Source organism: Lathamus discolor, chromosome 4, assembly GCF_037157495.1.
Source record: "Lathamus discolor isolate bLatDis1 chromosome 4, bLatDis1.hap1, whole genome shotgun sequence".
Lineage (NCBI taxonomy): Eukaryota > Metazoa > Chordata > Aves > Psittaciformes > Psittacidae > Lathamus > Lathamus discolor.
In genome coordinates this window covers 20,338,710-20,359,651 of record NC_088887.1, presented here as the reverse complement: position 1 = coordinate 20,359,651, position 20,942 = coordinate 20,338,710, and the positions used below count along the sequence as shown (strand labels likewise).

Below are 20,942 nucleotides of genomic sequence, written 5' to 3'. Positions count from 1 at the left end.
ACCACTAGACATGCTAGAAAGCCGTACTTTATACTCTCCAGTATATTGTCTATGAATCTGATGCCTTGCAGGAAGGACTGGGGTATCAAATGCAGTATAAGAGATGCTGAAAATAGGAAGCACTATGTATGTGCTGAAACTGAAGATACTAAAGTGTTTATTGTAGTCAAGCTCAGACCTAAATCTATTTTGAGGTAAAGAAGAAAACATGTTAAATATGTATATATATATATATGTTTGGGTTTTTTTTTTCCCATGGGGAGGAAGAAGAGAAGGCCCTCTTAGATAATATACCTCTTGGTTTCTTACCTAGTTTATTAAAGATTAAGAGCTTGAGAGTGAGTGGTTTGAAGTATTTTTGGTGACAGAACTCATATAGGGAAGTTTCAAACTTATTTTGAGGTTGAGAAGTGGGAGTACTGACTGACCTGGGAATGATGTAAAATTCTGCTGCTAACTAAACCACTCTTTCCTAAACTTTTAAAGAGGCCAGTACCCTGGTAATGGTACAAAAGTGAAGTTGCTTCTGCTACAAAAAAGTAGAACCCGAAGAAATGTAGACTGTCAAGACTGCATTGCTGCAGTAATTGGCGTGTTAGAACTTCAAGATCCAAGTGCTTTTTAAAAATACCTTTACAGCTGTTGAATCCAGGCTGAATAACCCTACTTCCCTGGGTTGTACCAATCAGTTCTAGGATAGACAGGGAGGAATATACTGGGTAGTTAAGTGTGAGGAGAATATAACAGCCCCAGTCCGATACATACGGGGATCAATATGATCCTAAGGTTCACACTTGACTCAGAGGGCACTATGGTATTGTCTGGGAAGAAGACTAGGATATTATGTCAGCTCTTGAATGTGAGAAGTAAAGGAGCATTGAGGGAACTGTATGACCTTAAGCAACCAATTAGACAGGCTCTAGGTTTTCGTTCACATGGAAGGTAAAGACTGGCAGAGTCATTGTGGCTGTTCATTGTGTGGGTCCAGACCAGAAAAGAAAGCAGATGTTGTGACTTGGGCCAGGTGCTGTCTTGTAGTCCTTCTTGCTGCCTTACAACAGACACAATTCTGGCTTCACCATGTGGGTTTGGTCTGTAGGACTACAGGCTGAAGGAAAAGCTTGCAGGGCTGCTCTGTAAAATGTAAAATATGTACCTACCTGAGGGAAAGGGCATGGAAACTATGGCGTAGTGGTAAGGCTTGTGAAAAAGTGAAAACAGGTAATACCACAAAGGGTAACAAGTGTTTTGCAGATCCTGGCTATGGACTGACTTAGGGTTTAGTGTTGGAAAGTAATTAGAGGGAGAGTTTAATACAAAATGAAACAAACCTGGTTTGCTGGTAGAGGCACACAAGATTGTCTGTTTAAGACATCCTTCCTGTTCTTTCCCCAGCCATTAGTAGTGTTTCTATCTCATTCCCACCAGATAATATATTTTTTAACTTTTGTATTCTTGCCATGGTAGTTGAGAGTCTCTTCTCATGGCAGGTACTCTTTCAGAAAAAGTCACCATGACTTTCGGCAGTGTTCCCAACACAATTGCTCTGTGGCAGTGTGTTGTTTGAAACTGAATTTGAGTTTGTTGCCTTATGTTCCTTTGCCTAAAAATATTTATTGTAAGGCATGTCAAGGCTGTAATGGGCTTTTTAAACTTACGAGGTGGAGTGGGCAATTGTATTAGATGAAGACATGAGACATAGAACTCTTTCTGCCTCCCAAAAAGAAATCTGGAAATTTTGCATCTAAATTTTCCTTGGGGCGGTTGAGTTCCCTGTAATGTATAATCAATTCAACCCTTCCAAAATTTTTAATGAGAAAATACCCATAATCTATAGCAATAGCTTCAATATAGTGTATCTTACCCTGGTAATAAAAACAAGATTTTAACTTAATATTGTGGAATACTCTTGGGTATTTTTTTAATTTAAGGTAAGGGCTGACTGCTGAAGATATTCTGTGAAAACAAATTTTATTATTAATCAAACCAAAGCATAGAATTCTGTACACAGTTGTTTTAAATTGCCCAAGATGGTCTTTAATTGGTCTGTTACAGAAAATAACTACAAACTCTGTACTTGGTTCTTAATTAACTTTACAATGTATGTTCAACAGTTTGTATTAAATGGTGAGACCAAAATGCAACTATGCAATGTAAGATGTTGCCAACCCTAAGTTCAGTTATCTATTGTCTAAATATCTAGTTCCAACCCCCCTGCCATGGACAGGGACATCTCACGGTAAACCATACCACCCAGGGCTTTATCCAGCCTGGCCTTGAACACTGCCAGGGATGGAGCATTCTCAAACTTCCTGGGCAGCCCATTCCAGTGCCTCACCACCCTAACAGGAAAGAATTTCCTCCTTATATCCAATCTAAACTTCCCCTGTTTAAGTTTTAACCCATTACCCCTTGTCCTGTCACTACAGTCCCTGACAAAGAGTCCCTCCCCAGCATCCCTATAGGCCCCCTTCAGGTACTGGAAGGCTGCTATGAGGTCTCCACGCAGCCTTCTTTTCTCCAGGCTGAACAGCCCCAACTTCCTCAGCCTGTCTTCATACGGGAGGTGCTCCAGTCCCCTGATCCTCCTCGTGGCCCTCCTCTGGACTTGTTCCAGCAGTTCCATGTCCTTTTTATGTTGAGGACACCAGAACTGCACACAATACTCCAGGTGAGGTCTCACAAGAGCAGAGGGGCAGGATCACTTCCTTTGACCTGCTCAAGCTCCTTTTGATGCAGCCCAGGATACGGTTGCCTTTCTGGGCTGTGAGCGCACACTGCCGGCTCATGTTCATTTTCTCATCGACCAGCACTCCCAAGTCCTCCGCGGGGCCGCTCTGAATCTCTTCTTTGCCCAGTCTGTAACTGTGCCTGGGATTGCTCCAACCCAGGCGTAGGACCTTGCGCTTTGCATGGTTAAACTTCATAAGGTTGGCATCAGCCCACCTCACAAGCGTGTCGAAGTCCCTCCGGATGGCATCCCTTCCCTCCAGCGTATCAATCGAACCACACAGCTTGGTGTCATCAACAAACTCGCTGAGGGTGCACTGAATCCCACTGTCCATGTCACTGACAAAGATGTTAAACAAAACCAGTCCCAACACTGATCCCTCAGGGACACCACTTGTTACTGGTCTCCAGCCAGACACTGAGCCATTGACCACAACTCTTTGTGTGTGGCCATCCAGCCAGTTCTTTATCCACTGAGTGGTCCACCTACCAAATTGATGTCTCTCCAATTCAGAGACAAGGATGTTGTGTGGGACAGTGTTGAATACTTTGCACAAGTCCAGGTAGATGACATCAAGTGCTCTACCCTTGTCCATCAGTTCCGTAGCCCCATCTCAGAAGGCCACCAAATTGTTCAGGCAGGATTTTCCCTTAGTGAAGCCATGCTGGCTGTCATCAACCACCTTGTTGTTTTTCATGTGCCTTAGCATGCCTTCCAGGAGAATCTGCTCCAAGATTTTGCCAGGCACAGAGGTGAGACTGACTGGTCTGTAAGAGAAGACTGGTCTAACAAGAAGATCTAAAGAACTTTATATCTTGTATAGGAGGCCTAGACTGGTGGTCCTTCATGTGGCTTCTATTTGCTCTCTGGGCCAAGCACAGAGAACTGTGTGTCCCTGGAAGATGAACCAGCATGGACCTTATCCACTTTGTTGTTTTGCTTTGGGTCCTATTCAAAACAGCAAGGTGAAGACATCTAGATTTGGACAAAAGCAGCTAGTCTTACTGAAGTGGTGGATAGTGGATGACTGGGGAGGAGTAAAATGACAAGACAAACACATGGTGATGTATTCCTGTTCCACTTTGCCTAAGTCGCATTGTTGTGACTTTGTTCAAGCTGTGCATCTTCATGCTACCAAAAGATACTTCCATAACTAACCAGCAGTTCGGCCCTCAGGATTTTCCCCACCCCCGTGCCCACTGGCCTTTTGGGTTAGCAGTTGTGCTCTCTTCTTCTGCAGGTCCAATCCTGCAGAGCTCCAGCTCTGCCCTGACACTGCTGTCTTTGGTCTTGTTCTCACTACCTTTGCAGTGGCTGATAAAGTCCCTGGCTATGGCTAGTGTGGTGGGGCTACGGGATGAAAATTAGTTTCTCTGCACCTAACAAGACTAATTCCTCCTTTATTAACTTGATAGCAGGTTGTATGGGATTGACTATAGTCCAGTGCTGACACCCCTCTGAATACCTAAGCAATATACTGGGCTTAAGCCTACACTCAAAAAAGCAAGGGCAGATGCTGAGCAATAATCTTGGTCCTATTGAGAACCTTTTGAAATCTGAAGCAAGCGTTTAGGACTTACTTGTTTCCTTCTGCTTTACTGGAGAAGGACTCCTTTCTGGAAAGAGAATATTATCTGTAGAATTCAGGTTAGAGCTCTCCCAGAATCTTTGCTATGTGCAGTGGGTGGCTGGGAGGGGACAGGATACATGTAGGGTTTGCTGAGCTGGGGTAATTAGAGTGACATCAGGATTACAGAATATGTTAGAACCTGTGGTGGGATGATAGCAATGAGGGCACGCAAAGGTTTTCCTCTTTGCTTATCTGAACTCTCAGCCACCTGACCCAGGTGAGTGTCAGTGATTTCTTGTAATAGCCAGAATTGCCTCTCTTTTGTATCTTATACTAATCAGTAACTCCTGCCTCTATTGGGAAGGGTTTTGGGAACTCCTGCCTCTATTGGGAAGGGTTTTGGGACTCTCAGCTGGTGGAAAGGTACAAAGTGAGCTCAGTGTGGCCTCTAGTGGCCTATTAATGTCGGATGCTGAGAGTCAGGACTTGCTGGGCTCATGTGCTGAGATCCTTGAAGCTCCTTGTTAATTAAGACCTGCAAATCTGAAAGAAAAGAAAATGATCACCAGAGAGCTGGGATAACTAGGCTCCTTGCTATCAAGCACATGCTCAGGTGAGATCGAACAGCACTGTGGACATCTGTATTGCACTTGAAGAACTGCCACCATAAGGCATCTGCAAACTTTTAAAAATAGTGCCACAATTGGATCTCACTGTCAAAGCATTGGTACTTCCATTAAATATCCAGTAGAAGCTTTCAGAGAACTAATAGCTCTAATAAATCTAATTATATATCTAATATCTTTCACATAAGGGCAGCATAAATATTTGATCACAGTAGCTTTAGCTTATTGTTTACTTCCCTAATTTTGCAAAGCTCTGTTGTAGGGTCTTTGGCCCCCTGTATACTTGAGATGTTCTCCTATAATCTGAGCTAGCTTCTTAGCAGTAGGTGCCCAGGTTGGGTGTCAGAGGGTGTAGTTTCAAAATCTGCAGCCAACCTCACTGGGTTTGTAGCAGGATCTACTGCCCTCCACAAGAGAATGGTGAAAACAAAGCTGCTCCTCCTGAGCATTTAAGGTATGAAAGTGAACCCTAGCCCAAGAGAGCCTGTGTACCCTGAAGAGAGTCCATTTACTGAAGTACAAACTTACATGACTAGCAGTAATAGTGCTAATAATCAGCCTATGCATTTATCTGCTACCTTTCAATTTAATCCTAAGCAGTATAAGCATCTAGCAGATAGACTGGAGCAAGCGGCATTTTTGTCTTGCTTTTTCTGGAGGGTGTGTGTGTGGGATATTGCTTCTCATTTCTGTAGCATCCTTTCACAGATGAGTTTGCATCTCTGCTTGCCTGCAACCCTGAGGTTCTTATATACCTTGATGTCATTGAAGTTATTACTAGCGCTCACTAAGTGCAGAACCTTCTTTTTAATAAGCTTTCATAATTCTGTACTTCTGATCTGTGGTGCTGACTCAAATATGAGCAAACTGTAAAATTGCACTGGGTGCAGAGCGTGCCTTCCATGGCCATCCATTGTGCCCCTGACTCAGAAGTTATTTCCGTTTGAGGTATCTGGCCCTGCTTCAGCAATGACTCAACTGTCTGTGGTGCTGAACACCGCGAATGACAGCCTGGCATACTGAAGAAAGCTGAAACGGGCACTGATTATATACTAATATACTGCAGCTAAGCAGCTACTGCGTGAACATCTGAATCATGCCTGCAGCTGGCCCAGTAAAGTCTGAGGTTGTTGGGAATAAAACCTGCTGCAACTCATGTTCTCCCTTTCTCCAGTCAGAGCCCTGCGTCATTTCAGTACCTCAGCAGCTAGGGAGAGCCTTTCATACCTTGTAAGAGGGAAACCTCGGAAATAAAGCAGAGTTTAACTCCCTTTCTGTCTCTGCTAGTGTCTGCCTTGATGACAGCCTTAAGCAGGAGTGAAGCTCCTCAATTTCTGCTTGCAGTGGTTTCTCCTATGTGATTGTGCACAACACCATATGCCTGCAAGAGCGTTGCAAGGATTAGTTCAGGTAGACTTGGATTTTCAGAAGTGTATAATGTACACTCCATAACACTTGCTGCTTCTAAAAATTGCCTCTTATGTATATATCTCTGAAGGCTTTTTTTCCCAGGTCAGTTGACTTTTTTCCCCTCTTACAACAAACGCCCTTTTTTATTTACTTATTTTTCTTTAATCTTTTTTTTTTTTTTCTGTCCTTGTCTAACATGATCGTGGATGCTTTCTGTGCTTGCTTGGAAAAAGGTGATGTGAGAATGCTCTGAAGTTCCAGAGAAGATGAAAAAGCGTACCTGTTGTTCTTTTGTTCTTTCTTGCTGTTGAAGTGCACAGCGAAGACTTCAACAGCTGCTTTCTCTTGAGACAGAGTCACTCTCATCTCTGCTCTTTAAAGTTGTACTGAAGAAAAGAACTTTTTTGGGTTTTGCCTGCACAGTACGGTAGAAACTATTCTAATGTTAGCATCTGCAGAAAGTTATTTTTTGTTTGCAAAGAGTCTGGGAAATGGTGATGTCAAGGACACCCCTGAAATGGCTGGCAAAAGCTGTCTTGGGTGAAACTACTAAACTGTATTTTAGCCACAAAAATAGTCCCCAGCAGATTCCTTGAAAGTTTAGGATGCTGCCTGGAAAGAAGCAGGTAGTCTTCCTATGTGGAAAGAGTTCAGAACAAAGACATAGTCAAATGGCAGACTGAAAAGTGATAGCAACTGGTAAATGGGGAAAACTGCCTCCCTGCCTGGGTTTCTTAATGGAGCTGCTTTTCCTGGTGAAAAGACTGGGCTCTCACTTCATCTTGTGTATGGGTGGATGCTCAGGAGAGGCAGAATGGAGTTGGTTTTACTGATGTGTGTGTATGATAGTGTCTATCAGTCTGGGGCTAGGAAAAGGACCAGTGCAAGGGAAAGGATAGGGAAGTAGGATGCAAGATGAAAGTAGACCCTTTTCTGAGCAGTGTTTTCTAGCTGATCTGTTGTTCTTCATAGGCTAATGCCTCAATATCCATCTTATTTTATAGCAAGAAACTAGTAGCTTTCGAAGTCCTTTAACTGAAAAAATACTTACATCTGCTTTTTCCTCTGTTAGCTCAGATCACTTTTGTTCTCATCTGGCATTCTGATTTCTATATTAGACGATGTTTCAGGGAAAGGCAAAGAAGCAAACTGAACACTTAAAAATGTTGTACATCTCTATAAACTGTGGAGAGCTATGTGTGAGAAACACTTCCTTGTCTGCAAGGGTGATCTGCCTGTGCAGTGGAGCATGAAATTTATTATCTTATTCTAACTTTTATCGTAGCTTGTGGAGCTGAAAACATTATTAATGTAAATAAAATTATTCAACCTTTCCTAGGTAACATAGTCTTCTTTAATTTTTAGAGGCAGTGAGTCCCACAGGTTGGTTCCGTGCCATCCAAGCTGGCAATTGCTCTTTGCCCCACAACTTGCTTTCACTGTGGCTCTAGGATAAAGAACTTACAGAAAGTCTGTGTTCCACTCAGTGCAATGTAAATCCAAACGCTTGGCGAAGACCCAGATTTTTGTTGTGTGATGGTGTTTTTTAAAAACAAACTGCCTTTGTGTGTCGGGTCAGAAGCATCCCTGTTGCCACGGTGGGTCAGAAGCACGTGGTCAGCCTATTTCGGCACATGCCTCAGGTCCAAGCTAACCTTTACCCGGGGCTGGCTCTGCTGGGCTTCAGGAGGAATGAGTGAAATCGAGAACTGCAGCTGAGCCAGGCCCTGCAGATGGCAGCAGAACAGCACCGAAGGCAGAGCCTGGTCCACCTGCGAAGCAGTATCCCCAGCTCAGCCTTAGCTGGAAAACTTCCGGTATTTTCCACTGAATCCTTTTGCAAGGCTGAAAGGCGGGAGGCAGCAGTTTAGATATTCAAACCGTGTGTCAAGGTTCCATGTTGGAGTTCAATGCTCTGCATTCAGGCATGGCAAAAAATAACACTTTGGAAGAAAGTGAATTGTAAAAAGGAGGAAAAGAAAGCCTCATACACAGAGTGCATACTAATAATGTATTATAAGGTGATGTCCTGTGCTCTGTTATTGCCCTCCTGTGTAAATATTGGTGCAGGAAGTCAGTTTAGGATGACGTTTCCCATAAGGGGTTTCTTACCCATGGTTGCAATGAATGCTCTTGTTCTCAGCCTGAGGCATGCTTTCTGTGGAGCCTGTTGGCTTACTGATACAGGTTGGAGGAAATCTACTCCCAGAGGAGCTCTAACCTCATAGTTACCACTTGCTCTCTTTGAGACATGAGCTCAGAAGCAGTCAGACAGGAAAGGAGTCGAAGTAACGTCATGAGTGATCCATTGACTGTTGAGTAGGTGGGTTTGTTTCTGCTGGGGCTAAAGAACAGATTGCAAGAGCTATAGGGCTCTTGGTGTACCTTGTCCTGATCACCACCCTTCCACATGTGTTATAAGGAGGGAAGCAGGCATCAGCTCTGAATTTTCATCACTTCCAGATAGTACTCAGTTTAGTCTTGGGAAAGAATAGCTTTTCCCAGCTAGCTGGAGAAGCTAGTTATGAGTCTGTTTTGCACGGTTAGCTTATGTGTCAGGATCTAGCTTTTGGGTGTCTGTTATGATTACTGAGGGTGAATGTAATCATTATAACAGGTTGAAGAGACCATTTAATGTATATAACAACTGCTAATTTTTTTTTGTTGGTATATTTTACTGTTAGGAAAAGCCCCCACAGCAATGGATCTTGTGTTCTGTTATCCATCAAAAGACGGGAAAAGGCTATTCCCCATGTTAAACAACTCCTCTTCAGCAGCATTTTTATTATTTTTAATACACATGCAGGTGTTAGTACATAACCTCTGGAAGATATGTAATTAAACAGTATACCTGCACTCTTTTTGGAAACCATGCCAGTAAACCAATTTAATCTCTGCAGTCATATTTCTGCTAGTGATTTCTTACAGTTGCTGCAAAAGTTAAACAAAAAAGAGTGTTCTAGACAATGTGGTTTATTAGGCATATCAAGCAGTAATACACAGATCAATGAACCTGCATGAACCTCTGTCATGGCTGTAGTACTTGCTGGCTTGAAAATAAGCTCAGAATTGAGTTTGTTTTTAACATAAGGGTCAGCAGGATGAGTGGTTTGTTTTATTCTTACTAACTCCACTTTTGATCTCTAGAGCACCAGATGGTCAGCTTGGGGGGGAGTTGGAGGAGGGGAAGTTATGTGTTTTTTCCCTCCATTTGTTTGCTTTAAATAACAAAAATAACCTTTTTCCTAATATTTGCAGTACTGTCAAGTCAAAATAGTCAAGTACTTTTAACCAAATGAAAAATGGCAAATCTCAGAAATGCCATTGTATTATCAATTTCCTGACTCAAGTTGGTTTGATACTTAAGGCTGACACAGCACTGGGGTATAGGAGTAAAAGGAGGGGTTCACAGTCCAAAACTTCAGCTACAATATGAGAAATGTAGAGCTTAAACATCTAGGTTTCACTTGAGTAGAGACTGGGATAAAGGACCCTGTCTCAGAAGAGTATGTATTGGTTAAAGGGTATTACAAGGTGTTGTCTGAAGTTTTGCATGGCTGGTTTTTATTGGTTTTGCTTAAAATACTTATGAATTTGAGACAATGACTATCTTCAATAAAGACAGCAATTAGCACAAGAAATATCTGTATTTGAATCTTGCTTCTGATAAAAGATTACAAAACTTTGTACTTAAGGAAACAGGTCAGCAGAAAAGACAAGGCAGGTCCTGCTTAGCACTGTACATTAGCTGGCAGTTGGGCACTTCTCTTGAAAGCTGGTCTGATCATGAAGATGCTTCTGTAGAGGATGCTTGGCTGTGTTTCACATCCAGGGATGGTCCCAAGCACTGGGTAATCCTAAACTGTGAAAGTGGAATCACACTGAAACTGTTGCTTAATCACAAAAACAGTAAGATTTTAACTCTTTGAGTTCAGCCCTTTGTCTCTCTTAAAAAGCTGGGGAGGAGGGAGAAGTGGATAATTTGCATTGAGTTCTAAGTGACCAAATTTCAAGAAACTGTTTTGGAAACATTTCTGAAATAGTATTCCCATCTTACTTCCCTTCATTTTAGTCAATGGTCTTGAAATACATTCCTTGACTGCTGTCAGAAGTTCAGCTAGTTTTCATATCCCTAGGGCTCATGGAGAACTCTTGTGTTCTGCCCATGTTGTCAGCTGTGTGCCTGTGTTGTTCATGTGCTGCATTAGCTTGGATCAAGCTATTTATCGTCTAGAAACTATTTGCCGTGCTAGCTTGGATTGAGAAAACAAGCTAATAAGGCATCTTGGAAAGGTGCAGGTGATGCAAGGTGTACCATAGTTCATGTATCACATGAATGATATCCCTGTAGTTGTAGTATCCCTATCCATTGTAGTCTAACATACAATGCAAGAATCCTGGTTTGTGTGGTATTTTGTTTGCATAGTACTGTTATGTGCATCAGTTCAGGCACTGATGACTAGAAAAAACTACTGACAATTTCTAGTGAAGTGTGGATGTCTAGGAGAGGTTGACAGTGAAAAGAAAGAAAAGTGCAAAGAAAGGGAGCATTGGTGCAGTTGCTACTAAAGTTTTTAAGAAAATGGGACTTCCCTGAATAGTCACTATTTCCAGAAGACCTCAGGATAGCTCTCTTGTATCACTTCTCCCTGAAAGACATCTATGTACTGGACAACTATAGAGATTATACAGGATGGAGAAAGACCTCGAGATCATATGGGCCATCTGAATCAAGAGAGAATGAACTCTGTGAGCCAGAGAAATGTTTTAGATGAAGACAACACCACAATAGGTGCAGAGATGGATGGAAGCAGAATTTGTACTATTTGTCAGTAGTATGCTACTAAACTGGGAAAAATTCTGGCAGGTGTGTTCTGGAGCCTATACTGCTAAGAAGGTAGAGAAGATAGTTATTAAATCTGCTACTGCTGGATGTTAAATTTCCTGAGCTCAGAAGAACAGGAGGTAGGCTGGAAATTAATAGTAGCTTGAGAAATCAGGAAAATCATGTGTGTAATAGAAACAGCATAGGACAGAAGGAAAGAAGTGCAACTCAGCAGAGCAAGTATGAGGTAACTCATTTAAGCAGGGACAATGAATTGCAAAGAAGCAGGGTGGAGTAGCTTGCTGGGTGTAAATCAGGGATGGGAATAACTCCCGTCTCTCCTACAAAAGAGGATGTAGGGGATGGTAATGTGTCACAAGCAGCATGCAAGTCAATAGTGCCGTATCATTAGAAATAGGCAAGTATGTTAGAGTGTATAGTGGAAGGGATTACAGTCCATCAGATGTGTGAAACAGTATGTCTGCTCAGCATTGCTCTGTCTGGTGCTGCTAGATTGCTGTGAGCCGTTCTGTATGGAGCACTCCAGGAAAGATGAGATCTCCTGGGGAAAGCTCAGCAGAGAGCACCCAGGAAAGCTCAGGTATTTGGCAAACACAGCCTGTGACAGGATGGAGTATCTGGTGGTGTTTGGCTCAGAAAACAGCATTCCTCTGCAGTCAGGCCATGTGTTTAAATTTGCAAGAGGCTGTTATAGAGGGGGGAAATGCTCTGTTTCTCTGTCTCTGTGGTGTGCAAGATGAGACCTGATGGACCTGAATTGCTACAGCAGAGATTTAGGTAAGATGTTATGACTCTGCGATGATTAAGATGGAAAGGATGGGAAGACAAATTCTCTGCGCTCTTTGAGCAATTGCGCACTCTCCACTTGGAGGTCTTCAAGAATAGACTAAACACTTATCAAGAGTGACACCAGGAATCTATGATCCTCCTGTTTGACTGTTTCTGTGGGCTGCCTCGATTTTTTTATTTCAGCACCATCTCCATCTTTCCTCATTTTTAAATCCTGTGGGACTTTTCCTTCTGTTTGCAAGTACACCTTCATACTAGTGCAATCCACCCCTGCTTGCCAGACTTTCCCACACAGCTGCCAGCTGCTGTTTGCTGGATTTCCTCAGATGCCCTGCCTGAGACTGCTTCTGTCATTCTTTCTTTGCTCTAGGACTCAGGCGATTTGCTGCGCTTCCTACCCCACAAGCCCATTGAGCAGAATCCATTGAGAAAATTAGATCTTGCAGCGAGTCGATGGATGTCAGAAGGCCCGTACAGCGGGTTTCCGAAGGGCGTTTGGCGGCCGGCCCCTCCGGGCTGTGAGAAAGGGAGAATCGGGGCTGTCGCCAGCCGACGTCAAAGCTTACAGTGCAGCAGCGGGAAGGAAGCCCGGCAGGGGGAGCTGCCCAATAAGGAAAGAGGCGCCGCCTAGCAGCGGGGTGGGGGGTGAGGGTGGTTGCTCCCTGTAGCCGCCGAAGCCCACTCGAGGTGGGGTGCCAGACATGCCCAGCACCGGCGGCGGGGCAGCGGGGTTAGGCTGGGTCCGAGGGGCTTCGAAAAGAAGCAGCTGGAACAGCAGCTCTCTTGCTGCTCCTCTTCCCCCCACTCCGGGTGGCGTTTAGTGTGGGCTGAGAGCTCGACGGCGGGCGGCGGGGAGCCGGGCAGTGCCTAGGCAGGTGGTGGCTCTGCCGCGCTGTCGCCAGTCAGGGGCAACAGTGCTGCTACCCGCTCTGTGATGTTAGAGCAGACGGACAGAGCGAGACCTGCAGGTTAGGGAAAACTGGAGTGGGGCGAAGACCGGCTCTTGAGAGGGCTCTGAGAAGAGGAAGGGAATAACCTGCTCTCTTTGTGGTGGCTGGGCAAGAAGCAATTGAATAGGGTGTGTAGGTCAAGTGTGGGAGAACACTTTCATGCCAGAGGAGAGTGAAGTGCTGGAGGAAGTTCCCCAAGGCAGGGGGTGTGGGCACCCCACTGACAGGACTCTTTAGTAAGAGGAGACTTTCTCATTTCTGTCAGGATGTGATCAACTACTGCTCGCTTTGCAGATCTTGGAAAGGGGTGCACTAAATGATCAGCTGGTGGTCCCTTCCAGACCTATTATTTTTTTCCTTTTCTTGAACATCCAAAGTTCTTTGAAAGCTAGTTCCATTTTTCTAACTGTCTAGACTTGAGCTTCTTGCATCACTGTCACTCTAGGTACTTGAGTACCTTTTCATGCCTTCAGATTCTAAATGCTTTCTGTCCTCTTTGCTAGAGCATCCTTTAGGGGGATTTGAAAATTTGATTGTTGACAGAGTAAACCTGCCCTGGTTTACCCACTGTCTCTGCTCCAAATTCTTAATGCTGAGCCCTTGAGTAGCTTAGCATGTGACAATCTCAAATGCAATATGACACAGTTAACTCTATCATCCAACATTAAGAGAAGACTGATCTTTTTTTGTATGAGCACTTCCAAGTACTGTCACCTTCTTGGGGCTGGGAGCAAATCATCAAGGTTCATGGGGGTTTTTTTGCTTGCTTAGGTTGTTTTCTTTTAGGAAGAGTATTTGGGATGTACCACATGTGCCTCAGTGGGATTCTGCAGGGCCTCCTGATCTGTCTGCAGTCTGCTCCCAAACTGCTAACTTATCTGTGAACAGTCTCTTGTCTCTGATTCCCTGGAAATGAAAGGAAGCATTTTACTATTAATGCATTTTGAAATGTACTTAATATGAATAATAATCAGATTAAGGGCTGACAAACCTGTCCTTTCTAGAAACTTTATTTTACCATGGGATGATTTGAATTTCCATAGATAAATTAAGCGCTAGCCTTGACTACGTACAAATTTGTAGATAATTAAAATCAGGATTATTTAAGAGAAGAGGTGAAGAATAGGGGTCAAATGCAAACCACTGTGGGTCAGGCACCATCAGTTTTGCTCTCTAGTTTTGTGCTGTTTAGAACAAAGTTACGATCCGTCTGTTTATAACAAGCTTTATGATAGTCGGTGCACAGAGCCACTCATTTTTAAGCACAGCCTTAGATCAATGACTGTGATAAATTCTCTCACTTAATTAAAAGGTTTAAATACATACTTAGTGTCCTGCTGACTTTATGGGAACATTCCACAGACACCTAAAATAGGTGCAAGGGATTCAATTTAGCTTAGAACATATTCTTTGTGTTTTGTTCTAATATACACTCTTATAAATTTATTTAGTATCTTCATAGATAGTAATTTTTGTATTACTTTTGTCTGTTTCTTCTTTCCTACACTTTGCCTATCTAATCTTCTAGCAGCCATTTTGTATGGGTGATAAAAAGAGAATTCAGCATAGCATGGTTTGAAATGGAACTGTTAGTCTTGGAATAAAGTAAAGAGCTTGAGGAAACATGCAAAATTCATGCAGTTTCATTGTTTAAGGAATGACATAATCAGTTATGAGAAGCTCAGGACTTAGTTGTTTCAGCCTCTGGCAGTTTGCAGTTGTCCCCAGCTTGAGACCTGTCTGTGATAAACTCAAGGGTAAATACTGGAAAATGTTAGCTTAAACACTTCTGGTTTGAGCAATAATTTCTCGCTGTTGGTGTGGAACGCCATTCACACAAGTTTATCTCTTCTTAATGCTCCACTACAGTACTACTGCCAGCCTAATGGTTTTAAAATTCTAAGCAGATGTAATCCTTCTTACAGGTATTTTTCTGTTTAAATAAAAAAACCTATGCAACTTTAAGTGCTTCAACAGGAGCTGTGAGTACTGTGCAGAAGTGGTATTATTTGCATACTGAGGCCTTGTGTAGGGATCCTGATGAGGTTTAAACAAGGGGCTTTGGGGTAGACATCAGAACTTAGAAGAAACTACATTGTGTGCTTTGGGTACAATAATTTGTAGGCATCACTGAAATTGTGCCTAATATGTTTAGCTTTTAGCTGCTGGATCAACAACAATGTAACGTAGCAAGTACTGTTATAACAGAGACAGTAATGAAAAAGTGTAAGGCCAGATAGCAATGGTGAACAAGGTGAAATAGAGGGTCTGATGACAAGTGGTTTAGTTGTGTTCTCTGGATAGAAGTGAGGAATGTCTTTGTTCCTTGATCATTCCTATGGACAGACTTCAGCCTTTATAGTCACTGTATGCATATGATTTTGAGACCTTCGCTCTTGATCAACTTGATACTCTTTTGGTCCCCATAATTATAGCATCAGTGACTCTTCTGGTAACAAGATCAGTGAATTGAAAAGCCATCTTGACTATTTCCCTTTTCTTTAACAGTCCCAGAAGTGCAGAAAGGTATTTATTGTTAAAGTGTGGTCTTGTGCTACTGAAGATCTCAGGAATACTGCTGGAATTTGGCTATTCTGTGAGGTTTCTTTGGTCATTTTTAGAAACAGGACATCCATTTCCTGAAGTACTGAGGTATCACTCTGTAGCTTGAAGTGAGGAAGAGGTATTTTAGGTTCCAACAGGGGGGTCATGAACCCTCGAAGGAGTGAAGAACTGAAACTTCTGTCTTTCTATCTACAGTTTTATGGTGAAAAGCTCATTTCAATTGTGTTTGAAGGAGCTGAACTTTTCCTGTAATTGAGAGCTAAAAAATCCCCCAACAACAACCAAAATGTCCCTCACAACAACTAAAACAAAAAAAAAAAAAAAATAGGAACTACATTTTGCCACTATGGTAACTTGTAGTAGGTTGAAGGTAATTGAGGTGGAGAAGAAAAAACCCCACAAAACTGCAGAGGTATGGAGGGGGTGGGCAAAAGTCAGCGCTGGTTCTCATCTCCTGCATTCTTTCAAGGCCTCATGGTGGGAATCTTCTCTGAATCTCTTTCAGTTCCAAGTCCATCAAGGTAGTGCCATGCTGCTTTCTTCCCTGAACTGTCATTGTTATTTGGCTGCTCAGAAGGGAAGAACTCTTGAGTATTACTGGGTGGCAGTTGTGCAGACATGAACTGAATTCTTATCCTTCTTCAAAAGTCAGGAGCAGAAGCTAAGTAGTGAGCATATACTGAGGGACCCAAAGCTTGTGAGAAGCCCTGAAGAGGTGTCTTGTCAGGGTAGAGCAAGACAAGCATTTGAATGTGAGCAGCTGCCATTATTGTAGTGCTATGCTTGTGAGGGTAACCTCTTAATCCCCCTGAGAAAGAGAAGACTTCAGAGAAGTGGAGTGGTGCCTCAAAAACTTTTAAACATGCTTGTCAGAGCCCATTTTATAAGATCCTAGAAAAAATGCTTTGAAAAGTCAAATTGCCTTCAAGTTTGGGTCTTATTTAGTATTATTTCAATTTTATCATGGTACAGGAATGAAATTAGCTTAATATAAAACTAGTTTAATATGGTGGTGCTGTGATTCTAGCCATTGTAAGTTTTGGCAGCTCCTCTTGCCCCTTTGTCCTGGGTTCAGCAGTAGCAGTTGTTTTTCTCCTTCTTAGTAGCTGGTGCAGTGCTGTGTTTTTGACTTTCAGCATGGGAACAATGCTGATAACACCAATGTTTTTAGTTGTTGCTAAGTAATGTTTACTCTGACAAAGGACTTTTTGAGTCTCATGCTCTGCCAGGGAGGAGGGGAAGCCAGGAGGAAGCAGACACAGGACACCTGACCCAAACTAGCCAAAGGGGTATTCCATAACACAGCATGTCATGACCAGTGTATAAACTGGGAGGAGTTACTCAGAAGGGCTAGATCGCTGCTCGGGTAGGGCTGGGTATCGGTCGGCAGGTTGTGAGCGGTTGTATTCTCTTCCCTTGTTATTTCCCTTATCACTATTATTGGTTGTAGCAGTAGTGGTCTTGTGTTATACCTTAGTTACTGGCCTGTTACTGAGCTGTTTCATCATCATAAAGCTATGGACAGTTTCCAGAGAGGAGTAGAGTTTGTCAGGGCTTGAGATCACATTGCTGACTTCCCGTGGATCTGGTTGAAAGTGGATCTGATTGGACTTTTTCACTCCTCTTCTACTTTTTTCCCATTTGCTGCAGTGTATTGAGGGGACCAGAGAGCTGATGTCATGACTTGTTGCATTTTGGTGTGACCGTAGGAGGTAAAGGAAATAACACCATCTGTAAAGCTGCTTCTGCAGTGTTTCTGCACTACTGACCAAGCTCTGTGTGCTTCTGTGCTCAATTTTTCCAAGCAGCAAAGTAGTTGTGACAGACTGACAAGTGAGAAGAGTACCCCATGGGCAAATGGGGGTAACTAAGCTCTTACCTCTGGGGCTTCTGCTCATACAAGACTGGAAAGGGAGGACTAAAGACATAGACTGTTGTGTCACCTACCCCCATGCTTATGCATTGTCTTTAAAACACTTCAAAAGGGAATTCTGGGGTCTTGTCTGGACCATGTTTTCCTTCCTGTCCATTACCCAGGTACTGTTATTACATGTGTGTCAATTTTCATCTGTTTCTTTTTTTGTAAATGCCCTTTTGTTATAAGACTCTTCTGCCTGTCTCATCTTCTAGATGCATGGTGGGAACCAACTGGCTTTTTGTTCTCTGCAGATGGAAAGAATATGACACCAATGTATTTTTTTGGTTTGTTACCAAAATTAACATATTTCCTTCTCTGTGCTTCTGCCACTGTTAGTGAGGTGATAGGAGTGATTTGCCTTGGTTCTTCAAATCTGCGGCAGCAGGTGTCAGGGAGAAGTATATAACTGAATGTTCTGCCGTAACACAAAACTGAGAGAAAAGCTTCAAGGGTAATGTTCTGTCGTTAATCTAGTAATGTTCAGTGTTCAGTATTATTAGAAAATTAACTTCATATTGCTATATAATAAACTGCAGCACAATTCTTCAAATATGAAGTAATTTAATAAGTTCAGGCTTTGTTACAGATAATGGGTAACTATGCGCAGAACTGCAATAAGTTTTGAATGACAGTTTATTTGATTACCAATCCTGAATGCAATGTTCCAGAGCACTGCTTTACTATAACACTGTGTCATGCTGTAGGAAGTCTGATGCATCAAAAGGAGTGTGACCAGCAGGTCGAAGGAGGTGATCCTGCCCCTCTACTCTGCTCTTGTGAGACCTCACCTGGAGTATTGTGTGCAGTTCTGGTGTCTTCAACATAAAAAGGACATGGAACTGCTGGAACAAGTCCAGAGGAGGGCCACGAGGAGGATCAGGGGACTGGAGCACCTCCTGTATGAAGACAGGCTGAGGAAGTTGGGGCTTTTCAGCCTGGAGAAGAGAAGGCTGCATGGAGACCTCATAGCAGCCTTCCAGTACCTGAAGGGGGCCTATAGGGATGCTGGGGAGGGACTCTTTGTCAGGGACTGTAGTGACAGGACAAGGGGTAATGGGTTAAAACTTAAACAGGGGAAGTTTAGATTGGATATAAGGAGGAAATTCTTTCCTGTTAGGGTGGTGAGACACTGGAATCGGTTGCCCAGGGAGGTTGTGAGTGCTCCATCCCTGGCAGTGTTCAAGGCCAGGTTGGATGAAGCCTTGTGTAGGATGGTTTAGTGAGAGGTGTCCCTGTCCATGGCAGGGGGGTTGGAACTAGATGATCTTGAGGTCCCTTCCAACCCTAACCATTCTATGATTCTATGATTACCCTCAGATCTGATTGAGCAGTTCTACTTCTGTGGCTTTCTGTCTCATAAAATCCAACAGTCTGTGCTTGGTCGGTGCCTGGGTGGTAGACATCTGGAGAAGATTTATATTTGATAGAAAGGAGTCCTGGTGACTCAAATCTGCCACTTCTCACCTAGTCCAAACTGAACAGAAGACTCTGAAGTAGTGCTAAGTATGTTAAGATTTGATGGAGTTTCGACTTCCAGATGTGATGTATGTTTAAGGACAATATAATCACAGTCTGGTTGATGCTTGGACAAGACACTCTAGGAGGAGCATTCCCCCATGTCTTCTGGCGCCACAATGAAGAATACCTGCTTGTCAACTTAAACTTTGTTGGTAAGTTCCCGGAGATTTCTCTGAATCAATTTGGCACCCCAGTTAGGACACTCTCTGCTCAGCTACAGGACCCGCTGAGGACAGGGCTCCCTGGGGCCGCCAGGAAAAATTCCCCCAGAGGGACCCCTTGACTCACTTGGATCACTGTGGGAGCAGACAAGGGCCATCACCATCATTGTAAAGGTATTCTCTGTGATTATTTTATTTTATGGCATTCTGTAAGGCATAGGAGATGTCCTATGCAGGAATGCCGATTAGTGTTCCATAAGGCATAGGAGACATTCAATGCAGGAACGTGGTTAATATTCCATAATATGTACGCAGGAATAAGAAAGTCTTCCATAAATCAGGACAGAAAAATTTCGTAGGTAAAGGCATATACCTGGCTGCTAATGTCCATTTGGTATACAGGTATACATTCTGAATTGTTTCATAGGGCATAGGAGACATCAGATGTGGGAACGCGGTTGTATTTTTCTGGTATCTGACCCAGTTTCTGAAAACTGGTATTTGATGCTGTGCTTGAGTAATTAATGAAGGGCAAACCGTTTTTATTTTAGCATGCTGCTAACTAGTATTTGTGTACTTGCTGTATGTTTTTGTCTTTGTTTTTAAAACTGTGAGCAAGTGAGTGGAATTTTTGGGATCCTGTGTGAGTGTGGGCGTGTGTGTTTATATAATGTGTGCAAGGAAAACGGGATGAAGTGATGTATGCAGATATGTTTTTCACTTTAAGAAACCACACGGAGTGGCAGATGGAATGCAAAATTAATATAGCTCTGCCAGATTCCTAATTTTGGCTTTGGAAAAGGACAGGGAAAAACAGAAAGCTAAGCTGGAGAGATGTTGTTCAGCCTGTGATATCGGGGGAATGAAGTTTAAAGTTAAAAAAACAGAGTAATCAAGAAGATAGGTTGGAGGATTATGCATCACAGGTACCTTTGAGAGGTGCAGCACCCTCAGCATCTGCCCCATCTGTTATTGATAAGGAGGAAGAGGTTGCTGTCAATGGCAACAGAGCAGAAGGACCTGAGAAAGTCAAATCATGGAGAGCATATAGGAATTGGGAGCAGGTAGAGAAGAAAAAGCTGGGTTGTGCTATAGCCCCAGATACAGTGGCTGCTTTGGAACAAGCACCCTCAGCAAGTTTGCTGATGACACAAAACTGGGAGGAGTGGCTGACACACCAGAGGACTGTGCTGCCATTCAGCGAGACCTGGACAGGCTGGAGAGTTGGGCGGGGAGAAACTTGATGAAATTTAACAAGGGCAAGTGTAGAGTCTTGCATCTGGGGAAGAACAACCCCATGTACCAGTACAGGTTGGGGGTTGACCTGCTGGAAAGTAGTGAAGGGGAAAGGGACCTGGGGGTCCTGGTGGATAGGAGGATGACCAGCCAGCAATGTGCTCTTGTGGCCAAGAAGGCAAATGGCATCTTAGGGTGCATTAGAAAGGGAGTGGTTAGTAGGTCAAGAGAGGTTCTCCTCCCCCTCTACTCAGCCTTGGTGAGGCCGCATCTAGAATATTGCGTCCAGTTCTGGGCCCCTCTGTTCAAGAAGGACAGGGAATTGCTTGAAGGAGTCCAGTGCAGAGCCACAAAGATGATTAAGGGAGTGGAACATCTCCCTTATGAGGAGAGGCTGAGGGAGCTGGGTCTCTTTAGCTTGGAGAAGAGGAGACTGAGGGGTGACCTCATCAATGTTTACAAATATGTAAAGGGTAGGTGTCAGGATGATGGAGCTAGGCTTTTTTCAGTGATATCCAGTGATAGGACAAGGGGCAATGGGTGTAAACTGGAGCATAGGAAGTTCCACGTTAACATCAGGAAGAACTTCTTTACTGTAAGAGTGACAGAGCACTGGAACAGG

General features: G+C 43.3%; 1 protein-coding gene across 8 annotated transcripts in view; it reads left to right on the top strand.

Moving 5' to 3' along the window:
* LOC136013124 (zona pellucida-like domain-containing protein 1) overlaps positions 1 to 20,942 on the top strand; it is a 103,206-nt gene that overhangs the window by 40,101 nt on the left and 42,163 nt on the right. Inside the window, exon 1 of one of the 8 annotated variants that reach the window (XM_065676492.1) lies at positions 4,534 to 4,578. The exons of the other annotated variants lie outside the window; for them this stretch is intronic. The gene's annotated coding sequence lies outside the window, so the exon portion shown is untranslated. Of the gene's footprint in view, positions 1 to 4,533; positions 4,579 to 20,942 lie in introns of those variants that run through there. 8 annotated transcript variants of the gene reach the window in all.